Here is a 21072-nt window from a genome sequence, read left to right as displayed (position 1 = left end):
GGGGGGGGGAAAGCTGTGCTTGAAGAAGTGTCTGCTCCTTCAACAAATATCCAGGGAGCTCTGGGCGAGCTGGGCCCTGCTGGGTGTCTAATAGGAATAAGATGCGTCCTAGCCCTCCGCTGTAGGACAGCGGGCCGAGCAAACCTCTGTCCAAACCTCCTGCTTTGGAATTTCATTGTGGAAACAAAAAGTTGACTCAAGCGAGCATCACGGTAAGAGCGCGTCATTCCCTGACTAAACCTCCAGGGGTTCAGCATGAAATCTGTTTTTTTCTGCCTCCTTCTACTCCCACGTCCTGTGCCTGTTCCTCTAAGACAGATTATGATCTTCTTCAAGAAATAACATGTTGGGCATCCAAATTTCCCTCTGTGCCTGCATTTAGCCAGCCACGCGCTCAGTGCCCTGGGACCCAGCCTCGGGGTTGTTGGCAGGTCCCCAAGTGCAGGTGGGGAATGTCACGACCCTCTTGGAAAGCCGTGGCAGGTCCGCAGTGACCAGCAGGGCCTGTGGGGCCTCCCTCTGTGGGGTCTCTCTCCAAGGCTCACCACTTTTCTTGCCATTGTTACTTTACAACTTGGAAAGGAGGAGCAGAGGAGAGTGGCACATATTTCAGTACTTAAGAGCACCAACCCTACAGAATTTGTGTGGACATCGTAATTATTACTATGCTGCCCGAATAAACGTCATCCTTTCCTTCTTCATCTGGAAGAACATAAATGTCCCAGCGAAAGGAAGCAGATGGAGCCACTTCCAGCACCCCCAAAGGTGCGGCCGTCAAATGCACTCCAGGGCCTGCAGGCGCCGCCAGGTGGCCGGACACCAGACACAGCACCTGCCTGGCCGGGTGTGTGGGGCGGGGCCTCATTAGCAGCTGCCCGCACACTGCAGTAGCAGCAGCAACCGAGGCTTGGAAACATTCAAGCAAAAGCTCAAACTCTGCTCCATTTTCCTTCTACCCAAAAGCCCTGAGCAAAGGAAGAGCCAAGGGTCATTGGATGAGCATCTTTGCTGATCAACCCCAAGCCCTGTGAGTGGGCAGGAACACACGCTCACCACCCGCCTTGGGGAGCAGACCAGGCCCTGGGCAGGGGTTCAGGGGCTGCAGCCTGGGCTCCAGCGAGGGCCTGGGCCACACTGGCCCAGCTCAGCCCCGTGCCCCATGCCGGGGTCCCCCACTTCACCAAGGGAGCCCAGTCCTGACACCCTCTCCCAGCCGGGACGTCTGTGGCATCGTCTCCACCTGAGGCTTTTGGCCACAGAAGGACTGAGTGGCCACAGTTCTTTTTTTAAGAAGAGGAGCAGATGTGTATTCCACTAGTCTCCTTACGTGACCTCCCCTTCTGTCCACTTCTTTTCCTACCACTGCAATTTAGAGACCGCAGATCAAGGGTGAAGGAAAGAATTGAGTGCTAAATACTTGCAGTGAGAAAAACCAGCCCATTTCGGGGGTCAAGGGAGTCGGGGTGTGGGGGCCTCTGCCTGTGCCCCACAGTGCTTGTGCCCTGCCCCAGCTGTGCTCGGGGGAGGAGGGCTGTCACCGTGGCCCCCAGAGCCACCTGGTACCAAGGGGCTGAGACTAACAGTGGGCTGAAATTGACAGGGGCCTGATGGTCAAGGAAATGCACTTTGGGCTTCATTCACCTTTGATGCCCACTGCCCCTGCCATGTAACCCAGGCTGAGCTGGAACTCATGCGCCTGTGCCTCAGCCTCCTGAGGCCTGGGACCACACCCGTGCGACCCAGGCCCTCACTGGAGCCCAGGCTGCAGCCCGCTGTGCCCGGCCATTCTGCGCTCTCATTCCCATTTGTTCTTTCAGTTGTTGGTTCCGAGGTGCCTTCCCAGGACCGAACAGGGGTGCCCTACTTGGATTTGTGGCTCCGTTCTCTACTTTACATCAAAACCCCAGGGTCCAGCAGAAGCAGAGGTGAGGAGATGAGACTTAGTGGGAACAGGAGGAAGTGGGTCCCAGGTGAGAATGAAGCTGACTTTCAGTACTGGGACATTGTGACTGCTGCAGGGTTAATACAAGTGTGGTCCTTTGGAGGGAGGAGCCAGGGTCTTGTGCTGGCCCTGGGCCACCCACGAGCTCCGCTGGGTCAGGAAGGGGCTGTGCTCTTGCCAAGGGGTCAGACAATAGGCACACGGGGAGGAAACAGCGGGGACCCAGGGCTGCGTAGGCCCCGAGCAGCGGGAGGTGGGTGCTGGCAGACAGGGCAGTGGCTCTGGGGTCCGTGGAAAGGCTGATGTGCTTCCTGTGCCCAGTTCCTTTGTGGCTGTCAGGTGGGTGCCACCTCAGGGCGAGGGAAGCTGTCATCAGACAGACCACTCTGTGGGGTGGGGTGCGTTCTGGGCAGCACAGGTTGAGCGCCCTAATCGGAAAATCAGAAATCCAAACTCTACAACTGTTTGAGTGCTGACACGATGCCTCAAGTGGCAAATTCCACACCTGCCCTCATGGCAAAACCCAGGTGCACCAAAAATACTGCATACAATTACCTTCAGCGTGTACAAAAGGTGAGCCTGCCACATGGGTGCCTGCAGGCTCAGACTCAGGCCCTACCCCCAAGTTTATCCCCAAGTAGATGCAAATGTTTCCCTTGGCGGGGAGGGGGGGGGCGGTCAGGCCGCTGCTCTGCTCCTTCCAGAGAAGAAACTGGAGCCTCCCACTCCCCCAGCCCACATCACGGCGACTAGCTTTAAATAAGAGCCCTGAATTAACTCAGGACATCGAAAAATCGCAAGCTCCCCTCTGACATTCTTGTGACATTAAACCTTTCCATCTGGAGACAGCTTCTGAACACATCTCAGACTCTTTGTAGAGATAGCATAGGCTTCATGTCAAATTTACTCCTGACCAGTTAATTTTTACTCCTATTGTGACATTTTTTTGTTTGATTACATAGGAGTCTGCTATTTGGTACACATAGAAGATTTCACACACAGACACAGAGCTATTGATTTTTGTACAGTATACCCATCTAATTCATTCATCTTAACAAATTATCCTGTAAATTCTATCCATTTTTATTAGTGTTCTTGGATATTCTGGATATATAATTATGTTTCCAGAAAAAAATTCTAATTTCCTCTATTTACATCAATTACTTCAATTGCTTGTATTCTCTAAAATGGTGTTTAGAAGTAGTAATAGTGGACAGCCCTACTTGCTCCTGGTTTGTTTTTGGGGGGTTTTTTTTTGGTACCGGGATCGAACTCGGGTCCTTGCGCTTGCGCAGCAGGCAGCGAAACCACTGAGCTAAATCCCCGGCCCCTTGTCCCTGTTTTTAACTGGAATGGCTTTAGGATTTTCTCAGAATGGTATCTGTAATAAGCTATGAGTAATTAAAAGCATTAATCAAGAGCAATCCATGACTCATGAATACATCCACCATCTCATCTACACTTTTGTTAATAAAGTTTTATTGGAACACAGGTGTACTCGTGCATCTACATCAATGGACACTTCTTGCTACAATGGAAGAGCTGAGTCACTGTGACAGAGACCACATGAGCTGCAGAGTCTCAGCTATCTAGTCCTCTGTAGAAAGCATTTTCCAACAACCTCCGGTCCAGGGAGGCCACCCAGTGGGCCCAACAACTCCCAAATCGCAGTGGCTGATCACGCTTGCTTCTCATTCCCACAAGGCCAGCTGTGGTCTGAGAGGAATGTCCAGGTTGGCCGTTCCCCGTGAAGGGACGGGAAGGATGCTGGCCACCAACAACAGCCATATCACCAGGGCAGGCGAGAACACAAGGTCTCACTCCTCCTCCCTCCTTGGCACAACATGGCGCACACTTCACACCCCACCCCTTACCCAGCGCCACACAGGGCCTCCACACGAGGGGGTCAGGACATACAGCAGCTAGACCCCAGGGGGAAGTAGAAGACCGATCCGGGGACCATTAACCACCCAGTAGACTTCAGCACATCTCAGCAATTTTTTCCATTCCTATTAAAATTTTTTATTTAGTTGTTAAAATTTCGCTGTGTTCCTATGGGTTTTCTCCATAGGAAATGTCATGGAATAAATGGTGCTCATAAACTTTCTGTGAGGAAACCATCCGTGTGTGATTCTATTCCCAGAACTGGGATCGCCCTGGGCTCAAGATGTGTGGTCTCTGCCTTGTGTTGTGAGGTCTCAGTTTCTGGATCCTCCTTGAGAGGATCTCTTGGGAGGGATCCAGAAGGCAGAGCCAGAGGTGGCCTAGGGACTAGGGTGTGTGTGTGTGTGTGTGTGTGTGTGTGTGTGTGCTTTTTCCTAGAATTTGGACGGTGGTTGGAATCCATGACCACTGGGGCTTCTTCCAATCATCTGTGAGACTCAACCCTTACTTTGGGAGAAGTTTTTGAACTTACATTGTCCTAGTCAGAAGAAGCTTGGTAGCCCAAGCCCATGGAGAGGGGATCAAAACCACAATGCAAATGTATGCAAATAAGGCCACTGAGTCAGGCAGGGTCAACACAGGTCAACAGGGGATTTGAGCCCCCATAGGTGTGACTGTGTGGGCCTCAGAGTTGTGAAACTGGGTAGGCAGGTGAACCTGAAAGGAATTTGATGTGTTTCTAGGAAATCTGGAGGCTGAAGGAAATTCAGAATTTCCTCCCTGAGCTCAGCTACCAGCCTCCGGCTTCCAGCACATATTTAGCAGGCTACTCCATCATTTCTAGAATAGTCTATTCAGTCAGAGTTTGTTCTTTTTTATAACAATGCACTCTATTACCAACACTATCTTTGCAGCTATATTCACAAGTGAGATTAAGGATTGAACTGCTATTTTCCCTTTTTATGCTATCTTTCTTGCACTTTATGTTAGGGTGGTACTAATTACAATCACTTTGAAAGCAATCATAGGCACTAATGTCCAGACCTCAACTCCAGACTGATGTAAGTTGGAATCCTTGGATTTTAAACAATACTAGTCTTTTAAAACTCCCTGGAGGGCTGGAGATGCAGCTCAGTGGCACTGCGCCTGCCTGGCAAGCACAAGGTCCTGATCCCCAGCACTGCAAAAAAAAAATTTTTTTTAATTTAAAAAAATTGTTTTAAATAATAAAATCTTCCTGGAGATTCTGACCATCCAGAATATGCTAAGGTTATATTGACTCACATTCTCTTTGTATGAAAATAAAATCATCATAGGTCTCAAATTATTCTACCATATTGCATATACAATGTCTGGTGTTAAAATAACTAAAAAAAAAAAACACAACAAAACAGAAATAGACCCTTTGAATTTAAGGTGCAGATTTTACAATAGCTATCTTTAGTAAGTGCAAAGTGATAAATGATAAAATTTAAAATATTGTCAAGAGCCAGAAACTACTTTTTAAAGTTCTATAAATATGCTGGGGATTTAGCCCAGTGGTTCTGTTGCCTGCCTCGAAAGTGCAAGGTCCCGAGTTCAATCCCCAGTTCCCCCAAAAATTAAGTTCTATAAATAAAAAAATACAGGAATCAAAAATAAGATCTCACGGGCCGGGGATTTAGCTCAGTGGTTTTGCCGCCTGCTGCGCAAGCTCAAGGACCCAAGTTCAATCCCCGGTACCAAAAAAAAAAAATCTCATAATATAGGATAAACTACAGATTAGATGTAGCTGAAGACAGAAACACTAAAGTGGAAAGCAGATCAAGAAGAAAATGCCCAGAAATAAAGCATAGAAAGACATAGAAAATAAAATACAAAGAAAGGGTAAGATACATAGAAGATAAAATGAGGAGGTCTAACATGTAAGTAACTAGAGCCTCATTAACTAAGAAGACAGAATTTGGGTAGAAGCTATATCAGAAGAGATAGTTATGGCCAGGGATTTAGCTCAGTGGCACTGTGGCCACCTCACAAGCACAAGGTCCTGAGTTTGATCCCCAGTAACACAAAAAAAAAAAGAGAGAGAGAGATAATGATGGAAATTTTTCTAAAATTGATGAAAAATATTAAGTCACAAAATCCAGAAGACTTTCAAGGCCCAAACTGCATAGACAAACAAAACCCCATCTCTTGTTGCATCATATTAAAACTACTGAAAAGCAAAGAGAATATCCTTTAACAGCCTAAGAAAAATAGACAAGTTCACTTAAAGAAGCAGTAAGTAAACTGACAGCTGACCACTTATAGGAAGAGTGGAAGCCACAAACAATAGAATGGCATTTTCAAAGGACTGAAGGAAAACAATGGAAAATCTACAAATGTATACCTAGGAAAGACATCCTTCAAGAATGAAGCTGCATTTGTGACATATTTGGATACATTTTAAAAAGAAAGAAAGAAAATGCTATAGAAAAGTCAGCTCATACTGTTTGGGTATGAGCACGGATACAAATTAAAACCCAAGAGGACCGCATCGCCTGTCATCCCACAATGTTGAAAAAGGAGGGAGTGCCTTGTCTGTAGTATACGTCACTTCTGGACTGAGAAGTTGGGGAAGAAACTTAATTTTCTTCTTTGCATAGATTAGAAAAACTTAAAAAGCTAAATGTGCTAAAGTCTCTTATTGGCCTCAGCAGATGAAGTGAGCGGATAGTGTTAATTCAGATTTAAGAAATTAACTGAATCTTGGTTTGTGTAGATTTATAATCCACATGCAATATTAGTAAAATAGATAGCTTTTACAGTTCCATGTGCGTACACAGACTCCCCCAAGGCCTCCCACATCCAGTAGTTACTGAACTTTGTAAACTGGCATTGTAACATTACAGCAATGTTTTGTCGCACCAATTTTATAAACTTTACAGGGTAATACTTGTTACTTTTCTGAGGCAAATCAAAGGTATATTTCTCAAGGTTTTGGCTGCCTGCTTTAGCAGCATTTGATGGATCTTTTATACATTTGTAATAGATAAAAATAAACCAGATTACAAATCCTTTTTAAAATCTTAAACCATGTACCAACTTTTTGGTTGAAATTGTGTTGGATAAGTTAAATTGCATTCTCTTAACCAATATGAGTATATTTCTGTAAGCATGGTTATGTTGAAATAAAGTTGTGAAAAGCATAGAAAGAAAGAAAGAAAGAAAGAGGAAGGAAGAAAGAGAGAGACAGACAGAAAGAAAGAAAGAAAGAAAGAAAGAAAGAAAGAAAGAAAGAAAGAAAGAAAGAAAGAAAGGAAGGAAGGAAGGAAGGAAGGAAGGAAGGAAGGAAGGAAGGAAGGAAGGAAGGATGTAAGGAAGGAAGGAAGGTCGGTCAGATCATAAAGCCTCAGCACACCCTAAAGTCGTTTCCGGCAACATCGTGTGGTGAGCAATTAGCTCTGCCCTGTGTGATCAGGCTTTCCGGTTCTCTCCACCTGACTATGGACAGGATGGAGGCCTCTGGGCAGCTGCGAGGGCTGAAGAGAACAGGGGGAGAGGCCTCCGTGTGAAGAACAACCTTCCTGCAAAGATGGCCGTGTGGCAGCTGAAGTGCTTTAATAACAAAAAATATATTTATATTTACATCCATGAAATGTAACATAAACTGGCACTGCAGAAAATCTGACCACAACTTATTTAAATAAATTAGGGCTGGGGATTTAGCTCAGCGGTTCCGGTGCCTGCATCACAAGCGCAAGGTCCCAGGTTTGATCCCCGCTACCAAAAATAAATAAATAAATAAATAAATAAATAAATAAATTAGGAGTTTTCCTGCTTTCCCCATATCAGTGGGCATTTGTTCACCAGTTCAAACATCCAGGGGCTGAGAGTTCTATGGTTGTCTCAGCCTCAGCTCCCAGCCACAGATGCTGCCAGAGGTGCAGCCAGCCAAATGCATGCTGGAAGGGGAAAGACACACCAGGAGAAGGGCAAAACCTTCCCGCATCCCGGCAGTCTTCCCTTTCTGATTATTCAGGACAGCGTCCCGTGACCCTCCCCCAGCTGCTAAGAAGGCCACCCAATGTAATGTTTTCAGTGGGGCACAATGCCACCCAAATGAAGGCAGCCGTCCACCGGAGGAGGGAGAGGCAGCTGCGGCTCCCTGCCAGCCCCTCACACCTGGAACTCGTTAACTCTGTGCGCAAAAACTCACTGTCATGCCTGCTTGGACTCCAAACGCCTTCAGTCCGAGCGGGGAAAGCCTTCTTAAAAGTGCGTTTTCTTCTGTGCAGCGCTTTCTGGTTTGCTTGCTTGCTTTTCTGCAGATGGAGCATGGTTTGAACACCACAGACTGTTCCATTCTTTATGATCAACTAAAAAGCCTCTCTCACAAGTCAAAGAGCACCATTAGGAAACGGCATTTTGAGGAGTATATATGAAGCTCTTCCGCAAAAAGTCAAAATCTTGTTTTAACTGAAAGTACCCTGAGACTTTGCTCTTTTCCTCTGGGAGGTCTGGGAAATGTGCTTACTCGTCAGCAGACTAAGGGTGCTGACGGCCCTACGCAGCCCTTCTCTGGGGCCCGCGGCCCACGGCGAGCTGGCACGCACAGCAGCACGGCAGCTAACCCCCAGCTCCTTCCGCTGGAGAGCGGGGCCTCCCTTCTCCGCACCACACCGTCCAGGGAAGCGGGATGGAAGACACCAGCCTCTCCCCACCACCGCGCCTTCCCCAGAGGTCCGCCAGCCTCTGCCCCGGAAGCCTGCCCAGGCCTGCTGGGTGTGAGCACTGCGAACCGAGGCCAGGCTCCGAAGCCAGCTCACTTCAGGCCGCAGGGGCGCCTAGGGCACACCGGAAGCGTGCATGTTGCATCCCCTTGACAGCACATAGTTCTGAGGTCTCCAGATTCTGGCCGTGGGCAACAGAGGGAAGGTGCTTGGCCCTTCAATGAGATGCAGGAACAGGCCGAGCTGGAGGGAGGAACTGCGTTTTCTCTAGCAGCTGAAAACCCGGAGTTGAAGCCCTCAACTCAACCCCACCCAGGGCCATCCTGAGTGGACCGGAAGGAAGGAGGGCAGGTGGGAGCGACACCCACAAAGCGAGAGCCGGATGAGCGACACAAGGCGAGCGGGCTCTGGGCCCTGCAGAGGGTGAGCGAGCCCAAGCAGAGGAGTCTACAAGCTGGGGAGACCCGGGTTCAGATTTCCGGGTGCAGCCGCTGGCCTACATGCAAGAGAGCCCTGCCCGGCCACGCCCACCGTCACCTGCCCTGTGGTCAGGCCTACACCTGCCCTCCACGGGCTCCCGATCCCCAGAGCGCGGGGAGCCCGCTGCCCACAGGGCCTGACAGACTCGCCAGGACAAAGCAGGGGTCTGCAGAGGACCTGAAAACAGAATTATTACAGTAAGAACTCTCCCTGGCCTGAAGGGATTGTTTTATTTTGGTTTTTTGTATAACTTTATTATCAAGCACACACATATACAAAAATTAAAATTATTCAAAGAAAAACAATGCAAGGGAAAAAAACTATAATAATATTCAAATACAGTAGAACTTAACCAAAGCAAAAATGGAAGTACTTGAACATTTTTCCATATAATTGAAAAGAACATCTGAAGCATTAACAAGACATCAGAAGATGTGATTTGTTTTAGAAAGAGTTTCAAAACTAATATTGGACAAATAGTGGTCTGGAGAAAAAATTCTAATTAGCTAGTAGGTTCCACATAGGCCAATTTTTTTTTTTTTTTTTTTTTTTTTTTTGGTACCAGGGATCAAACTCGGGCCCTTCCTCTTGTGAGGCAGGCACCGGAACCACTGAGCTACATCCCCAGCCCTTAGGCCAAATTTTTGTAAATTTAAATTTCAATACAGTCATGTGACACGTGATGGAAATATAATCTGAGAAATATGTTATTAGGCAATTTCATCCGCGTGTATCGCAAAGTACCACACAGAATGCCAACTTCTAAGTGCAAACTGAGAAGGTATATGTCAATCACCTGTGAAGGCCCCTTGATATTATCCAAATACGCAGTTAAACACGAGATACATGAGGCTACCACTGGCATAGCAGCACATTGTCTTACAGTAAATTCTTTTACATAAAATGGATTATGCTCTAAAGGATGAAAAGCAGAGCATGTTATGATAAGTACCTAAAACAGTAACAGTCATTTATCACACTGTCGAGTACTGTGTACTGTACATAGCTGTATGTGCTTCTTCTGGAAACACACCCCTCTCTCCTTTGATCTCAGTGACTCTTCCTTCCCAGCCCACTGATGAGCTCCAGCCTAGTCTCCGTCTACATCTCTTCCTATGGTTTTAAACACAATCTATATATGGATTCTTTCCAGATTCTGGCCTGTAACTCTGATCTCTCCCCTTCCCCTCCTGCCACCCCTACCCCTTTGAACGTATTCTTCCTATTTCAAATTATCAATTATTCATTTTAATCATTTTAGTCCTTATTTACACTTTCAGTTTCTCACACCAGAGAAACTATTTGGTATTTACATATGTGTGTCCTATTTATTTCACTTAAGAGGATGGCCTCAATATGCATCCGTTTAGCTAATGAGAAACTCTAGTTTCTCATTCTTTATGGCTGAGTAGTACTCCATTTTATAAAAAACCACATCTTCTTTATCCAGTTTCCAGTTGATGGGCACTTGAGCTGTTTCCAAGCTTTAGCTATTACAAACTGTGCTGCTATGAACATGGGTGCACATATATCACTGTGGTATGATTCTTTTAATTCTTTGGGAAAGATACCCAGCAGGGGAATAGCTGGGTCAGATGGGACCTCTAGCCCTAGTTCTTTGAGGTATCTCCATACTGACTTCCACAGTGGTTGCACCAGTCTGCACTCCCACCAACAAGGGAGAAGGGTTCCTTTCTCCCCACAGCCCCACTAGCGTTTGTTATTGGTTAATTTCATGATAGGAGCCACTCTTTCTGGGGTGAGGTGGAATCTCAGTGTTGTTTTCATCTGCATCTCTCGAATGACCAGTGATGTTGAACATTTTTTCATGTATTTATTTGCTGCTTTTACTTCCTTGTCTGAGGAATGTCTGTTCATTTCAGATGCCCATTTTTGAATTGGGTCTTTATATTTGGGAGTCTGATTTTTTGAGTTCTTTATATATTCTAGATAGTAGTCCTTTGTCTGAGGTACAGCTGATAAAAATTTTTTCCCACCTAGTAGGTTGCCTGTTAGCTCTGTTGGTGGTTTCTCCTGCAGTGCAGAAGCTTTTTAATACGATGAGATCCCAGTTGTTGATTCTTTTTGCGAGTTCCCGTGCTACTGAGGTTTTGTTCATAAAGTCTTTTCCTATGCCAATGTCTTCAAGAGTTCTACCTAACTTATCTTCCGGCAAGTTTAGTGTTTCTGTCTTGATATTTAGCTCTTTAATCCACTTCGACCTTAGTTTGGTGCATGGCGATGAAGGGATTGTTTTAAAGTTATTGTACTGACTCCAGTTCAAGCCAAGCAGAATCAAAGGTGAGGGTTCCCTTCGTCTCTGAGCCGAGCGGCACCTTCGGGGCTGGACTCAGCACAGACCTGGCTGGGCCCCCAGACTCGCCCAGTCAGCAGCTGAGCACCCGAGGAGGAGCCTCTGTCTCCACAGCTCTGAAGGCCTTGGGCCCCTTCCTCACAGCCAGCAGCTCGACGGCTACTGTGCCCGCTGCCCCTGATCCCAGCTGAGCACCTTGGGGTGCCAGGGGACCCCACCTGAGGTCAGCTGACCGAGTCCAGATGCTGGCACTGCCTCAGTTTCCCTGTGTGGTGCACCCCGGCCCAGGGCACCACCTGCCCGCCCTCCGGGAACCTGCTTGCTGCTCCCCAGGGCGGACCCCAGGCGGGGCCCCTGGCCTGCAGTGCCCCCACCTGACAGCCAGCCCACGCAGCCCCTCCAGCTCCCGGCCACCTGCCCGGCCACAGCCCGACTCCACGGGGGCTTTGTGCGCAGTGCACAGGTGTGGCGCCTGTGAAGCCGTGTGTTCCACACCACAGCGACAGGCCCGCCTGCCTGAGATCAAAGCCAGGGCTGCGTGTAGCGCCCAGTGGGTGTAACAGCGTTAATAGGACTGTGTTCATTTGAAGTCCAAAACGGTAAACTCAGAGACGACTACATACAAAGTGTTTAGCAACAAAAAACAGGAGGTTTTGCTTCTTACATTGCTGTTATAGTTAAGTCCTCGTCCAAGCTCCGAGGACTGCGGGCCCTGGAGCCCAGGTCCCGACCACGGCCGTCCTTCAGTCAGGCAGGCAACATCTGCGGAGACCCAGAAGGACAAAGGCGCGATGGGGCTCCGCTCGCAGCGATGAGGCTTTATGAGAAATTAACGCTTGCAACAAAGTAATTACCTAGATGAAAGTTAGTAATGAGGTGCAGGTCTCATTCTATTGTATCTTTTCATCGCGAGGCCCTGCCCAGGCTGTCACTGTAATTAGCCAATTTCGCACTGGGAAAACAAACTCTCAACTATCTGACCTCTTCCAAGGCAGGGAGAGCGCTTTACATCTATCCTTAGATCGAGAGGAAAGCTCCTTCGCTCTGCAGTGATCACAGTTTGTATTTAAAAGCATAATGGTTTGATTTTGTCCGAGGTGTGCATCTGTGGGAGGAATTTACATGTTAGCCCCGAGGGGATAAACCGTCCGGTTCTCCAGGTCCGAAGCCTCCAGACCCGGGGCCACACTGCCACCTGGTGGCAGGATCGAGCTTTACAACACTTAGTTGCAACGGCTCAACCCTAGTTAAAAATGAAACGCCCTTTTAAATGCTTATAGTTTAAATTCCAGAAAGATGAAAGAATATGGGATGTTGGGGCTGTCGAATTAAAACAAAACACTTTTCTGAGTGCCAAGTCTTTCTGTGGCTTCTTAGAAAACCCACAAGCCCAGTCCCTAAGTGAGAGGGCTGGGGTGGAGCGCCAGGGCAGAATCGGGAGGTCTTGGTGGCCTGCGGACCCCAGGCTGCCCTTCCGAGCACCCTGACGAACTCCCACTCGGCCCCCATCCGATGTGAAGCCCTTCTGTCCACACCGTGCGCGCTGCCCACGCAGAGTCCGAGGGTGCTCCTGCCGCAGCGCTGGCCTGGTCACCCTCACGCTGGCCCTGCACGCAGGAGCCCTGAAGCTGGCAGCTCGGCTCTGCGGAGAGTGAGGCAGGCCAGGCTCACGTAACTGTTACTAGAGAGTACTGACCAAGGTGTCCTGTTCTATCAGCTGTTACCTCTTTTATGAATCAAAGGTCAGGCCTGCATGGACAGGGAAAGGGCGATACAGAGTTTGATACACTCCGAGGGTTGAGGCAGCCCCAGGGGGTGTGAAACACGTTCCCAGAGAGGAGGGGAAACACTGCCCTCCGGCTTCAGAAAGCCTAGAAATAGAACCTCTACACACAGGCAGTACTGGAATTCAACGAGCACTTGCGATTCCCATTTCAAACGAAGGGCTGACCCGACTATACGTTAATGTTTAAATTTTTTAAATTGTTACAGTAAAAGACACACTGCCATGAATCCCCCGGAAAATCCTCACCCTTGCTGTGGAAATGCTTACCTCATCAGCCTTGCCACTTTCTGAAGCCATTCTGGAGTCCTCTTTCCCGAGTGGCTTTACAAGGTATGAGAAAAAATACAGTGACTACTGCTGCCACGTGCCATCCAGTGGAAAGACAGGGTCCTAAAAATGTCACGCCGTGTCCTCATCCACCTCATTCACCAGATCTGGCCCCATGCAACCTCCAGCTCTTCCCCAGGTGAGAATGACCATGCAAGGGAAACATTTTGAATCCATTCAGGACATGGAGGCAGCCAGGACAAGGCAACTGACGACACCCAGGAAGGGACTCCAGGACTGCTGCAGGAAGGGGCCGGGGCGACGGGATAAGCGTATCCGAAGTGAAGGGGAGGGTTTTAAGGGGCGTTAATAGTAATATCTTTTACTGTAACAAGTTTTTTAAACAGTTGCCATATCTTTCAATCACATCTCATATCACAAAAGTTAAAATATCAAGGCTGATATTAAAGAGAATTTCATTAAAAAAATGATTTAACTCAACTGCCAACAGTTTATGGACAAGGAGGGGTGTCAAGCCACCAGCTCCATGTGACAGTGGGGGTGGAAGATGCCTGTTTCCCTAAGGTGCCCCGAGGTCCCCGCCACGAGGGTCATTCTGCAGGTGACCCAGCCCCTCAGCCCTTCCTCGGGAAGACTGAAGCTTGATGACCCTGAAAAATGGGAACAAGGAGGTTCCTATTTTTAAATCAGTAAAACTTCTCTATCCCCACTACTGTTGTGAAATTTTGACCCAACGATCCAAATTAAGGCCACAGGAATCCTCCAAACCAGATGATGGAGTCGAGCACAAGAGGGTTCCTCAGCGCTCCCCCAGAACACAAGGCTGGAGCAGGTGGCTCCTGCTGGCCCGCATCTCTGTCATCCCAGGTGTCCACCAGCTGTGCCCTGGGGAGGCAGGACATGCCACGGCCCAGACCAGGCCTGGAGAGGGTGCCACAGGCATTGTGAGGTCCCCAGCCACTCCTAAGGAAACAGGGAAGGCTCCGGGCCCTCGGGCACAGGAAATGGCCTTTCGCTTCCGTTTCCTGTCCAAGGAGCAGACTGAAGGCACCAAGTCGGTCAAGGAGAACTGCCAAGACCCGAGGAAGGAGGGGATGAAGAAGGCGGTGGGAGTCACAGAGGTGGCAATGACTTGGGGCTTGTGGGTGTCTCTGAGAGGAGAGCTAACAGACTTTTAACAAGACTGGGTGTGGCAGGCGAAAGCAAACAGTCACAGACGCCTCCCCGGGTTTGGCCAGAGGAGGCTGACGGGAGGATGTGGAGGACCCGGTGAAGACCAGAGCTCACTTGGGGCCCACATTCATCCCACGGCGTCCGGAGTGCTCCCCAGAGGCCCCAGACACCAAGACCTTCAGACGCTGCGGTCCCTTCACACAATGTGGTGCAGTGCGGGCACACGGTACACCCTCCCACGTGCTCTAAGTCACTGCTGAATGACCAACGACTCCTACTACAATGCAAATGCTACATAAATCGGTTGTACTACATCGCTTGCGGGAATAACAGATAAACCTCTGCACACATCTGGGTTAGATGCAAGTTTTTCCTCAATGTCTTCGATCTGCAGTTGGCTGAATCCTCCCCCGGGGACAGAGGCAGCTCCGTCTACTCCGGGTGTGCAGTGGATTCGGGGAGATATCAGGGAGAGCAGAAGGGTAAAGCGTGGGGCAGAGAGGAGAGAGCCGAGGCGCCCTCCTGCAGGGACCTCCACCCCAACTTCCTGGGCCTGGCACAAGGCAGCCTCAGAAGGAGAGGATGGGGCTCTGCCGTGGCGCTAGGGAGAAAGCCGGGCCCTCACTGATCTGGGATGCAGAGGGATCCGCACATGCCCGGTGGGAAAGCAGGAGCCCTGACTGGGAAGCCAGTGACCTCCCCGCAGCCGAGGGACAGGCGATGCTGCGGTGGGCTCCGAGCAGAGCACTGCTGAGGGCGGTATCGGCACAAGTTCACTGTCCCGAACTTTAAGACGATGTGGACTCTGAAAAGAGCGAGAGCCTGGACCGACATGGGAGAGTCCAAACCAGTCCAGTTTGGGTGAAATTTGTTTCACTGGGCTCTGGTCAGGTTCCTGTCCAGCCTGTGAGTCAAATGGATATACCCGCTGGCTTTGGTGTCGGCGTGGAGTCCAGCCTGAAGCGCTGAGAGGAAGATGTGCCCCAAACCCACGGCACACCTTGCTACGTACAGATGTGATTCTGTGAGGCGAGAGTTTCCAGGGCCGAGTCCTCCCGCAGCTCATGCTCAGAGGAAGGAGGACACGGAGAGCCCGGGTGGCAGGAAGAGGACGGGCTGGAGAGCAGAGGGTGTGCTTCTCCCCTGGGGTCCCCGGGAGCACTGCAGATACTCAGTCAGGTGAGACAGGTGTTTAGATCACAAACGTGTGCTGTTCCTAGCCACTGAACTTGTGGTCATCTTGGACCTCCACAATAGGAAACAAATACAGGCGCTGGGAAGGAAATCACGAAGGACTACGGGAAGCAGAGGGATGAAGTCTGGGTGCAAAACAAAGCTATGTTTGGACCTGGTGAGGAGTCTTAAGCAGGTAGCATCCCGTGGGCCGTCACCTGTGGGCGGCAGGGCTACTGATGCACATTTCTCACATGTCAGAAGCAAGCTTCTAGGAGGCTGCAGCCCCTAGCAAAGCAATGGAATAAAATCAGTGCCACTTGAAGCCTCTCCCCAAATAAGCTGCTTGACGTTGTGACTATGTGGGTCGGCTCTGAGCTAGCAAGGCAGAGGGAGCCAGGGTTGGACAGGACATTTCTTTCACCCGTCCAGAGCACACCAGGCCACACCTGGCCCAAAAAGAGGGGAGGGAGGATATGCTGGTCCTCGGCAGTCACGGTTCCAAGCAAACACATCATAAAATCACTTCACAGAAAGCAGCTTCCAATGGATTCAAAATGCCTGCGCACAGACTGGAGAACTTGGAAATTAGCTATATTTTTACACTGAAAAGCTCCAAGTTTTCTACAAATGTTCAGAGATTTATCCAAATAAAAATAATGTGTTCTAAAATAATAATAATAATGTGTTCTGCCAGGTAATGCCAGTCATCGGATTCTGTGAGAGCAGCTTCTGCAGTACCTCGTGCAGGTGCAGGGCCCTGTGGGCAGCACACACTGCTCCAGGCAGGAGGGGCTGGGCAGACCTCCTCGTTCACCTTGGCCAAGTGGCCTCATGGCCACGCAGCAGCAGGATCTCCTCTCTGGGAGGCGTTCAGATCAGAAATCAGGCATGCCTGCACAAGGGTACCATGAGGAGAGCCTGGTGCTTATCACAGGAGGACACTGTGTGAGCTTAAGCAATGCGCTCAGCACTGCAGCACTCCGGAGACCTTATTTTCTTAAGTTTTCCATAAGGAATGGCAATGATCGGATTGCGGAGGATTGCGGAGGAGTGAGATCAAGGTGAATGACGCTCGCTCGTGTGGTGCCATGTGCCCTCCCTGTCTTCCGCTCGCAGTGAGGCTATTCTCAGAATCCCAGCCAGCCTTCCAGGGTGCTCCTCAGGCACTTCTTAAACCCTCTTTGTACAGGGTTGGGGAACTGGGACAATGACACTGAACATACGTTACCTCTGGAGAGATATTGGAAATTTTCCTATAATGTACTTTTCTGAAATTTCCAATCTCCCATACAGTAGTCTTCCCTGATTCTGGGGAATCTGTCTCCGGACCCCTGGAGGATGCCTGAAGCCACAAGCAGTAATGAACCCTCTAATGCTGATGCTGCCCGACTTACAGGGATGAATCCCTCATAAACTGAAATACTGAAAACACTTCAGAGGCCTAACCCACAGGCACCATTGCTTGGACTTGCCTGTTTCAGGCTCACAGAACACTGGCACCAGCCAACAGTTGAGTGATGCCATCGAACGCGATGCCTCCTCCATTAAGGGGCTAACTTTGCTAAGTCACTACTAGTAAGTAAATTAAGGGTCCTGCACACAAGTCCTGCAACACAGTGGCAGCTGATAACCGAGCATCTACTAGCAACTCCCACAGGCGGAGGGTGACTCCCATACCTGCTGCAACAGAACAGGGTGGCACAGGTCTCAGCACACTCCTCTGAGCTGCATACATTTTCAGACTTACAGAACGGGATACTTCTGGCCTCTTCCACCCGGTGTTTTCAAACTTCAATTGACTGCAACTGAGATGGTGGAAGAGCTGCCCACCTTCTTAAACATACGAACTGTTTATTTCTAGAAGTCTCCATTCAATATATTTGGAGCTCAGCTGATTGTAACAGGAAAGTGGAATCATGGACAGGGCACTACTGTAATCTACAAGTGTGACCTTCATATTCAGAACTGACCAAAAGCAAAGACTGCGCATTCTAAGACAGGCTGCTCACCTGCAGAACACTCCACCTTTGAAATATTTTCACATTTTCCACCTCAAGGTCCTCTTTTTATCATTCAACTGCTATTGAAACGCTTAAAATTCTGGGGTGCCCTGTGCTACAGATCGAAGGACAGAGTAAGAATGCAACTATTTTAAACTCTCCTAGGCCTTCAGCATCTTACAAGTTTAGAAGAGTGAAACTCAGAAGGCACTGGAGCGAGAGAACTGTGCTTCGGAGAGGGCCCACCGTTTGTGCACAGGCGCCCATGAGTCAGGAGCTAGGTGGAGATCTAAGCAAAAGTTTGTCCTCCCAAGCCCAGGCTGCTTTCCCACTGCCTCTCTGCAGCAGGCTGCTGCATCATTGGGTGGTGCCATGTGCTACAGAACCAGTTAGACTTCGAAATGCTGACAAGCCAAATACCCAGTCTGCATCTTCATTTTTAACCCAAATAATCAGACCACTGCCGTGTTCTCACTTCATTCATATATATAACACTGCCATTTGTTGAGCACGCTTTGTGCCGGTCTGCTCTCTGCATTGGACCTTTTCTGGGGTGGGGGTTTTGGGAGTGCCTGTGTCACTGAGGTCACTAGGGCACACAGCACAGCTGCGCAGGGCACGCCTAGGGAAGTGACAGCCTGAACTGTAACCTAGCTCAGTCGGGTCCAGGATCCTGCCACACTGACAGGCCTCCTTCCTAAGGCAGTCGCTCAAGCTTCAGGTTCAAACTACACGCCAACTACCATTCTGTAGCTGGTAATGTGGGTCAGATACACAGCCTGCACCGCACAACCACAACCCAACTTCTAGCCACCTCCACCACGTCCTGTCCCAGCCTTCTGATGTATGTTCCCGTCAGGCTTTCAAAGCCAGAGAAGCAGATCTCCAACTCTGCACTCCGGCAAGGCCTGTCACCCAACTCAACACCATCAACGCTCCCCTCCTCAATGGCTCTTGCACAGTAAGCTTGGACAAATCCATTCCCCCTAAATTCTCATCTGGGCTAAGAAGTTTGAAAGGGGCAGGGCATGATGGTGCACACCCCGTACCCCCGGCATGGTGGGAAGCTGCAGCAGGAGGGTCACAAGTTGGAGCCTGGGCCACTCACTATTGATCTTGGCTAGGGGTGTAGCTCGGCACAGAGGGCCTGGGTTCGATCCCCAGTACTGCAGGTGGGGGTGGGGTGTTCCAAATGTTATTCTGAAGACAAGAGAGTGTATACAGTGTGTGTAAAGTAACTGACACATAACAGGTACACTGTAATTAAGCAGCTTTTATTACTCTTCCAACGTTCCCAATTAGCTGTTGACTAGTTGCAAGCACCTGCTTCAGCCTCCCAACAGCAGGATCCCTTACGTGCGTTCCACTCTGACACTTTCCCTTCCCCAACCCTGCCCGTGCGTCCACATCCAGCAGATACTCTGCATTTGCCAGTACATGAGGAGCACCAAACCAAAGGCCACGGAACCAGGTGGGCACAGGAATCACAGGGCACTGCGGGCAAACTGCAGTGCAGCTGGAGTTGTCGCCACGTGGCAATGCAAGTCCCAAATCCCAAACTTCCTTCCGCAGGAATTCAGATTTCCATGCTGTTTTTCCACTTCGCAAATACACCAGGAAAACGCACTGACCCAGGCTGTAGGTGGCACCAGACGCCTGAAGGGCTCACTCACACTACACTCACCTCGGCCTTGGACCCGGCGTCTCACTCATGTACGCGTGGCGTGCATAGTCACACATCAGCAGACGGCTTCCAGGACAGTCCGTCAGGCCACCTACCCTCTGCACGGCCTCCATGCCTGCGCCTCCACAGCCAGCCACCACAGGGTCTGGGACGGAAGAGCCGAGCGGTCCAGCGTGGTGCCCACACCATCGGCACACAAGTTCCGGGAGGCCGTGTTTGGACCAAGAGGCTTCAGCAGCGTAGGAGGCCTTTGCAGGGCCCGGTACCCTCACTGTGACCCTAGGAAGACGGCAACAGAAAACTTCACCAGAAGGTCCTCCCTGGTTCAGCATGGGAGAAAACAGTGCATTCACTCTCCCGGCATTAGGTGTCTGGGGGTGCATGTCAGACAACATTCTGAGCAAGGGACACTTGCAGCCTCTCAAAACCCGCAAGATGTACTACATGCTGGTCTTAATCACATACATGTGTAGCCAAGTGCTGATACACGGGCGAGACACACCTCAGGTCAGTGGTTGGAGAAATACGGTCAGGAAAAGGACTGAAGAGGGCTTCAATCACACTTTGTTGTGTTTTGCTCCCTGAAAAAAAAGATCTAAAGCAAATAATGAAAATAAAGATGTTTCCCAGGGAAAAATCAGGGGAAAAAAACCCAAAGCAAATGGGAAAAGAAGTATTATTCTACAGTCCATCTCCTGCCTCCCATAATCTGTCCCCTAGGGGGGTGTGGTGGTGCCCCCTATACTCCTGGTCACTCAGGAGGCCGAGGTAGCACAGCAAGTTTGAGGCTTGTCTGGTAACTTGAGACCTTGTCTCAAAATAAAAAGGGGTAGGGATGTAGTTCAGCGGTAGAGCACCACTTTGGGGTCTAATTCCCAGTACCTTAGGAGGCTGAAGCAGGATCCCAACTAGGAGCTCAGCCTGGGGAACTTGGCGATTTCAAAATTTAAAATTTAAAAGACTGTGGATGTAGCTCAGTGCAAAGGCCCTTGGGTTCCATTCCCAGTGTCCTCCCAATTCCATCTCCTAAAATCGATGGATTGACATAAAAATAATACCCAAAAGTGATTAAAAATTGTATTATAATAAAAAAAAACCATCTTAAGTGCTGAGAAACAAGTATGATAGGCAAAATAGATCTTAGATGGATAGTACCAAAGTGGTATTTAAAACTAAAGCTTGTAAAATTTCTCAAACTGCTTTTTAGTTTTGCACTGACAGCTGACATTTGCATATTAAAAACATAACTTTATAAAGATAGCTTTTGCATTAAGCAGTATCTAAAGATGATTCCCAATGCTTTTAAAAAGAAAAATACATTATCCCAAGGTTTCCTTGTATTGGAGATACAGAATCTTAGGTGAGTGTTACAAGAACAAGTGGAAAACAAACTTTCTAAACAAAGGCAATGCGCTAAACGGAGTGAGTAAAGGCGTTTCCTGGCGGCCAGGCCAGCCAGGTGTGACCTGATGAAACGCCCATCACCTTAAGAAAGAAAGTGACTGTGAAAGCCAAGTGTTTTTGCCATCCCTGACCTTAATTTCCAATGAACCAGAGAAATGAATAAAGTGAAAAGGACAATAGAACACATTGTATAAAACTTACAATTTTGCTTAAAGAGCATAAACATCATAGGGAAATACATGTTCATGAA

Source organism: Heterocephalus glaber, unplaced genomic scaffold, assembly GCF_053883595.1.
Source record: "Heterocephalus glaber isolate CG9 unplaced genomic scaffold, H.glaber_assembly_v1.0 deba00000331, whole genome shotgun sequence".
NCBI classification, from domain to species: Eukaryota; Metazoa; Chordata; class Mammalia; order Rodentia; family Bathyergidae; genus Heterocephalus; species Heterocephalus glaber.
This window is presented reverse-complemented; position numbering follows the sequence as displayed.